General features: G+C 45.0%; 1 pseudogene; it reads right to left on the bottom strand.

Annotated features, from left to right (window-relative positions):
- Positions 1-77: 77 nt before the first annotated feature.
- On the bottom strand, positions 78-1,963 carry LOC100945682 (annotated as a pseudogene).
- Positions 1,964-8,287: the final 6,324 nt, after the last annotated feature.

Raw genomic sequence — 8,287 nt, 5'->3', positions numbered from 1 at the left:
GGCGCCGAGCCGGTATATATGTTTTGTAAATAGGAAGTGATAGTACTTCTAGAACTATAAGCACCTCAGCCCTCAAATAGTAACAACTCTTGGGTAATAAGCAAGTACCTGTACCATGCTGCCAACATATTGAATGTTAAAGGGCAATAAATTCTCCCTGGCAGTGATTACAGCAATTGAAAGTTATATTTTCATATCTAGTATAGGGGTGAAATCATCCAATATTTTTCTTTGTAGCAAGGAAGGTGGCTGGTGAAGACTCAAAAAACGGATTATCAGATGCGCTCTCTGTACACGTAACTGGATCTAAAATTCGTAGAACCATTTTCGGCCATTTTCTCAGCAGGGGTGCTGCAGAATTCAACTGTTGATGGAATCTTTTTTTGACTGCTAATACCAACATTTCCCAGAAGATGAGAATTTACTGCTTTTGCCAATTTGTGACTTGTTAACGCTAGTTCTGCTGTGCTGTGGGATTGTGCACTAGGGGAGTAAGTTTGCTGTCTTCCCCACTGCAAGGAGACTAAGAGCTCCTCCAGTAACTTCTGGGTGGCTATCATTTCCTGACGAAACTGTTCACATTCACTCAAGAGATCTTGTATGGCACTGTATGCATCTTGGGTTTGATGCTGTAAAGCTGCTCTGCCATTACCCTGCTTGCAAGGAATTTACTTCCTCATACATCACACTGTATTGACATATGTTCTAACTGTTCAGAAAGCTGAGCAGTGTTTCGACCTAGTGCTTCATTTTCTAAAATAAGCTGATTTTTCTCACGGGCTAGACGTTCAAAGTGATACTGAAGATCATCACCAACAGAAGCCACCAGCAACTTTTTTAACTCACGATTTACCTCTGTCTGTACTCGGAGCTGATTCAAAAGACCTTCTTTGTCCTGTAATAAACTTCTTTCAGAGTTCTTGAGCTTTTCTAATATATTCTTTACCTCTGAGAGTTCTTTGTTAGGTTCTTTAACTCCCTCTGACTGACTAAGACATTCTCCTTTATGATGTCCCATTGACTTAACCTTTGCATTTTTGTTGGGGATATCATAAGTTATAGCAGCTTTGGGAACTAATATTCTTACAGCTTCGACTCCACTGCTTTTTCAGTGAGAATTTTCCCTAACTGAAGAACTCCTGGACTCCCTAATGGAACAGCTTTCTTCCATGGATTCGGGTGTGATGCTTTCTAGATTGGACTCCAGATGTGACTTCAACAGATTTAGGTGGCTTCTCAGTTTCCATCCCATCTCCTGCTCCTCGGATGGGGGTTGATGTCAGGGTCACTCCTTCATGTTTATATGGATGGAGCTGAAAAATATTCTTCTTAGCAAAGTATCCCAAGAATAGAAGAAAAAGTATCCAATGTATTCAGCCCTACTATGAAACTAATTTATAGCTTTCATAGGAAAGCTATAACCCAATTTTAGCCCAGGAACATGGGGAGAGGGAAGAGGGAGGGGAAGGGAGAGGAGGGGGAGTAAAATTAATTTTTTCATTCATCAAAAGGGTGGGTCCCCACATGTTGGATTCCTCTGTAGCAGATCACATATCTGTTTTTGGATTGTTTCAAACTGGTAAATAGTTTGTTGCATAAATAGTGTGGTAGATTCTCTTAAATGAGGTCCCACCCAATTCATTAAGGCTTCCCACCCCTAATGTGTGTATGTATGTAGGTACCTCATAAGACACAGGACCAAAGTTTCACATATGAGAATTAGACCATGAGAATTCTGTCTCCACTTAGCTGTATCATCCCAAATGTCAGAGCCCCAGTCTCTAGTTTAACAGGGATGTAAATCTGGCTGGGGTATCAAGGCCCCAAGGAACAGATCACCTTTAGCAGCCTCCTTAGTAGCTCTGCCAGTGGCTTGATTTCTTTTGGTAGCATAAGGGTCCCCTTTTTGGTGTCCAGGACAATGGGGCATGGTGGCCACCCACTTGGGCTCAGCCGTGGCCATATCAGGGGCAATATTACAGTATATCAGTGCCGTTCCTAGTGTCCTTATTTCCTGCCATCGGGAACCCCTCCCCTTCTTTCAGCCGCACGTTAGCAGGTACAATCACTAAGATGCTAGAGTCCATGTGAGAGTTAACCTTTTTCCCTCTGGATAACTCTGGTTAAACTGAGTAATCAGCTGAGCTTCCTGGGCTAAGTCCCAAGTGGCATCGTGTTTGCCACAGCCAGCCCTTTGTGGGCTCTAAGCTGCTCCCGCCTGTGAAAAGATCCCGACTTGGATCTGGCATTGGCTGACCTGACAGATCACCCTGCTGGAATTTACAGCCTCCAGAACCTCTAGTCAGTCTCACTGCAGAGGCTCATCCTCTTCAGCTGGTGACAGGCTGGTGAGATTGAGAGTAGACATTGTCTCTAGTGACAATCCACATGCACCTGCCACTGCCTGTATGCCAGGAGGTCATCTTTACGAAGTAGTGTTCAGTGGCTTTGACAACCATGCCACTGGCCAGGGGGCATCTCCCAGCATCTATATGGAGATCACGGGGCCCATTTCTTCTTTTACATGTTACTTAATTTCTTTCTGCGAGTCAGGCAACCCCTAAGCAGAGGAAGTCATGAGACTCTTCTTTAGCTTTTCAAAGGCATTTTGACATTCTGTGTTCACACATCTGTTTCTGGATCTGTGAGGGTCATTTTTTGGGTCAGCTGCTGGCCTCTGGCAAGGGTCCCATCAGCATGAGCTTGTGGGATCTTCCCATGGATTGTCCCAGCTCTGGCTGGTGATGCCACCTCCCACTGCACCACTTGTGCACCTAGGGGTGTGCAGTCAGGAAGCAGGTGTTCCAGCCCAGCTCCCTGTTTCCCTCTCACTGCACAGTGGGCCACATTCACCAGTCCCTTCTCCTCTGTATCCTTGGAACTGTGATCCCCACGTGGCACCCAGCAGCTGACTCAGAACCTGTGTGGATCAGGGGAATCTGACTGTTTAATTAAAACAAAGTGTCACAAAGGCCAGTGGTGGATGGGACAGTGGGTAAAGGGCTCATGAGATCCAACCTGGTTAATTCTCCTCAGTTCTGTGGACTTTCAGCCTCTTTATTACACAATTCCATAAAAGATGTATATATGGGATCTCGCCCCATTGACCTGACTTTGACAAAATAATCCCAGTTGTGAGATAGTGTGATAATTTAAAGTGTTATGTATAGCCACTTTTCACACTCCAGCATATACGTTGGATTACAATAACACCATTCCCTGTTAGATGTAGGCTTATAGATGTAAATTGGCCATTCAGCCAAGGAGCTTTCAGATGGAGCTTCTCTATGTTGAAATAAAACTCGCACAGACTACAAAACAGTAATGTCAAGGCCTTCAAATAAATGGGAACCATCTAAATGAGAACCAGATTCTCAAATGAGAACCAACATCTCATAATCCAAAGGGGACAAATAACCAAATTTTCTCAAATGAGAACCAATTCCCCCTGGATCCCTGGGGACCATAAATGAGCTCCTTCTGAACAGGGCCTGGGATGGGACCCCAGGGGGCTCACCTGGGAGTGGAACACCAGAGAAGAGGAAGGGATAGGACTAGAGCCCTGGGAACTGTCCCAGAGACCATCTCAGGCTTTGACTACATCATTCCCTTTTCCTGGTGGTTGCAGCTACAGTGGTCCTGTTCTTCCCACCTCCCACCACAGCCAGCCCAGCAGGAGCCCTTTCCCCACCATCCACCTGAGGCTTCATTCCTGGAACAACCTACATGCAGGCAGGCAAAAGGTGATGATTCTGAGAGGGTCAGAGGGGACAAAGACCCAAGCAGGGACCTAAAGAAAGATCTGGAGAGGTACCCAGAAGATCCATGCATGGGCTCAAGAAATGCCTCAGTGAAGGTTCTGGAGGAACATGAGGAGGGAAATAGCAACTGGATTAGGCCCCAGAGATGTAAATCAGGAAACTACATACCCAGTCACCCAGAGAAGCAGCATGGCAAAAACACCCTGAAGCCCCAGCTGGACTAGAAACTAAGAGAGGTCCCTGTGCCTGTGCGAGAGTCCTGGCTTCCTGCCAGCCATGCTGCTCCCACATCTGACGCCTGCACAGAACCCAGAAGCTGGGCTTCCCAGAGATGCTGTGTGAACACCTCCTGGGAGCTCTTCTTCCTCCATACCTCCACTCAGCAGGTGATACAAACCCACCTTAGAAGTTTTCAGATGAGGCACAAGTGGGGTTGCAACCTCCAGTTGGAGGCAGCATCCAGTCTGTAGGATTTGAGAGACCCTGGGGTGTAGCATGGGCTAAGCTGGGCTTCCCACAGGAGTCAGTTAAGGTGTGGGCCGGTGCAGCAGCTGCATGTGAATTGTACTAGCAACTCTCTTTGGTCACTGAAAAGAAAGGCCTCCCTGGCTTGGGCCCTATGGCTCAAGCGACTAAGGCACTGGCCACATACACCTGAGCTGGCAGGTTCAAATCCAGCCCAGGCCCGCCAAACAACAATGACGGCTGCAAGCAAAAATTAGTCAGGCCTTGTGGTGGGCACCTATAGTCCCAGGTACTTGGGAGGCAGAGGCAGGAGAATTGCTTGAGCCCAGGAGTTGGAAGTTGCTGTGAGCTGTGATGCCACAGCACTCTACCCAGGGTGATAGATTGAGGCTCTGTCACAAAAAAAAAAGAAAGAAAGAAAGAAAGAAAGGCCTCCCTGCTTCTTCAAGAGACCCCCCAGTTCTCTTGTCATAGGATTCAGGGTGTGAGGTGGGGACTCACAAGGAGTTGATGGTGCAGATTGGAGAAAACTCTCACACTAGGAGTACAGTAGTTCTCTCTCTCTCTCTCTCTCTCTTTTTTTTTTTTTTTTTTTGGAGACAGAGTCTCACCATGTTGCCCTTGGTAGAGTGCTGTAGTGTCACAGCTCACAGCAACCCCAAACTACTGGGCTCAAGCGATTCTCTTGCCTCAGCCTCAGAAGTAGCTGGGACTACTAGCGCCCGCCACAACACTCGGCTATTTTTTGTTGCAGTTGTCATTGTTGTTTGGCAGACCTGAACCAGGTTCAAACCCGCCACCCTTGGTGTGTGTGACTGGTGCGGTAACCACTGTGTTATGGGCACCAAGCCTGGTGTGTTGGGACCCAAATCGCCACTGAGAGATCACCATACACACATGTAAAAGCAAAAGAGTGCCTTTATTCAAGCAAATGCCTGGGTCACTCCACTCTACAGCGTAGCTGTGGAGGAGCAACCCCTAAGTGAAGGGAGGGGAGGTTTTTAAAGTGTATAGAGGAATTTAATCGGAGTTTTGTCGGAAGGGATTGCTATTGGCTGAGCTGTTTACTGTTAAGGACTTTCTAGAGGAGGGTTGCTTGTCTGCTTCTGATAGACTGGTTCCACCTTGCCCAGAGGGGAGTTGCTGTGGGGGTTTTTTGTTTGTTTGTTTGTTTGTTTGTTATGGGCCTTAGTTCTAAATTGGAGTTACATTAACCTCTTCAGGTGTAGAAGATTTTAAAGAAATCTTGAGAAAAGAAAGAAGAAAGGAAAAGGAGGGAAGAAGGAAAGGGGAGACAGAGAGATATCTTCTTTTCTTTTCTTTTTTGAGATAGAATCTCACTATGGGTCCCCACCTCACACCCTGAATCCTAAATCCTAGGACAAGAGAACTGGGGGGGTCTCTTGAAGAAGCAGGGAGGCCTTTTTTTCTTTCTTTCTTTCTTCCTTTCTTTTTTGAGACAGAGCCTCAAGCTGTCACCCTGGGTAGAGTGCCGTGGCATCACAGCAACATCAAACTCTTTTGGGCTTAAGCTATTCTCTTGCCTCTGTCTCCCAAGTAACTGGGACTACAGGCACCCGCCATAACGCCTTGCTATTTTGTTGCAGTAGTCATTGATGTTTAGCTGGCCTGGGTTGGGTTTGAACCCACCACCCTTGGTGCATGTGGTCAGCTCTGTAACCACTGTCCTATGGGCGCCGCCCAGGAGATGCCTTTTCTTCTTGTAGAAGTAGTTACTTTTTTTAATATGTGGAAGGTGGAATCAACTGGGCAACAGTATAAAGGTCATACTGAGTAAAGGTCAAATTAGAGAGAGGGATTTGCAAATTTTTCTTAAATAAAATATGCCTTAATTCATAAATGATGGAATTGTGGTATCTGATTAAATGGGTTTTTAATTAGGTATTGTATCTTGAGGTTATTATTCACAATAATAACACATAAAGATCCCTGTATGCTTTATCCAGATTCTCCCAGTGGTATAATATTGCAAAAATGTAAGACAGTATCACAACCAAAATTTGACGTGATATAATGAGGATTTAGAGAATTTCCATCAAACAAGAATCAAGTCTCTCATTACAGCTGTGCCAACCCCTCTATTCCCCACACTCTCCTCAATGCCTACAAACTCCAATCTGTTCTCCATTTCTATAATTTTGTCATTTCAAGAATGTTACATGGATGAAATCACATGACTTACAATCTTTGAGACTGGATTTTTCTGGAGATTTGTCTAGTTTGTGGCAGGCATCAATGGTCTGTTCTTTTTTGCTGCTGTGTGATAGTCCATGCTATGAATATGTCCCAGTTTATTCAACCATTCTTTTTTCTTTCTTTTTTTTTGAGACAGAGTCTCACTTTATCACACTTGGTTGAGTGCTCTGGCATCATAGCTCACAGCAACCTCAAACTCTTGGGCTCAAGCAATAATCTTGCCTCAGCCTCCCTAGTAGCTGAGACTAGAGGTGCCTGCCACAACACCCAGTACTTTAGAGACAAGGTCTTTCTCTGGCTCAGGCTGGTCTCAAACCTGTGAGCTCAGGCAGTCCACCTGCTTCAGCCTCCCAGAGTGCTAGGATTACAGGTGTGAGCCACCATGGCAAGCCTTATTTAGCCATTCTTACGTTAAAGAACATCTTGGATATTTCTAATTTGAGACTAATACAAACAAAGCTGCAGTACACATCCATGTATAGGTTGTGTGTTAGCCTAAATTTTCACTGTTGATAAATGTCCAGAAATATGATCACTGGGTCTATGGTAGTTTTTGTTGTATTTTTGGTTTTTTAAATATATGTCAAACCATATTCCAGAATGGTCATATCATTTGCATTCCCATATGCATGTCTGAGAGATACAGTTTTTCCATATCCACAGTGTTAGCTATTGTCACTGTTATTTAATTGAGTCATTCTAAAAGATATGCAATAAAACCTCTGTAAGTTAACTGGCCAAGGGACTATAACTAACTGTTCAGCATACAGAGGTGGTCAACATAAGGAACTAGGCCAAGTGTACTGGAATGCACATATGGTACATGTCTAATCTATGAAAGTTAGGTTAGCTTAAGAAAGTGTTCAATGGGCAGCACCTGTAGCTCAGTGGGTAGGGCACTGGCCCCATATACTGAGGGTGATGGGCTTAAACCCCACCCCAGCCAAATTGCAACAAAAAATAGCTGGGCGTTGTTGATTGTGCCATTTGTTGAGTGGTACTTTCTTGCGGGGAGACAAGGACGGCTTGGCCGGCTTGGCCGGCTTGGCTGAGGGTGCAAGTTCACTCCTAGAATTGTATGAAAGCAAGAAACAACAAAATGTCTTTATTCACAATCACCTTTTATAGTAAACTAATCATGTACACCACAATGATCAATAATCTTAACATTCTCTATTCTTATCTTAAACTATAGAAAAGACAGTAAGTCCGAGAAAGTAAGATAACCATCTTAAGACTAGCCTCAAGCTATTCCTCTCTAAAGACCTAAAACAACCCTACATTATCTGACTTCCATTGTCAAAGTTAAAGGTCAGGACAAATAGGGAAGTAATCTTTTTTTGTTCCATGTACTCAATTAAGTTTCAGAGAAACAGGCTCAATGACTGTTTTCTTGTGGTTTGGAAGTGCCCTGCTTTTATGATGGAGTTTTCTCTCACATCAACCTTTGAGCCATGTCTCCTGCACAGATGGGATCTGGCAGGCTGACTGACTACATTATCAGGGTTCCATGCAGGAGGTTGTTACACCTTGCCTGCAGGCCCCACCATGCTCTCCCAGGTTGCTAGGCCTTGACAAAATGTACAATTTTTATGAGTCTTTTCGCTCAGTTTCTGGAGTTAAAAGAGCACCTTTCATTTAGCTAGCTTTATGTATGTGGGAATTCACCCCACAGGGTGTTGTGGCAGGCTATATATGTGGGAATTCACCCCACAGGGTGTTGTGGCAGGCTATAGTCCCAGCTACTCGGAAGGCTAAGGCAAGAGAATTGCCTAAGCCCAAGAGCTGGAGGTTGCTGTGAGCTGGCACTCTACTGAGGGTGACAAAGTGAGACTTGGTCTCTG

This window comes from Otolemur garnettii, unplaced genomic scaffold, assembly GCF_000181295.1.
Source record: "Otolemur garnettii isolate 467f Iridium unplaced genomic scaffold, OtoGar3 scaffold00046, whole genome shotgun sequence".
In the NCBI taxonomy this organism is placed as follows: Eukaryota; Metazoa; Chordata; class Mammalia; order Primates; family Galagidae; genus Otolemur; species Otolemur garnettii.
Note: the sequence above shows the minus strand (reverse complement) of the source record. Positions and strands in the feature narration are given on the sequence as shown.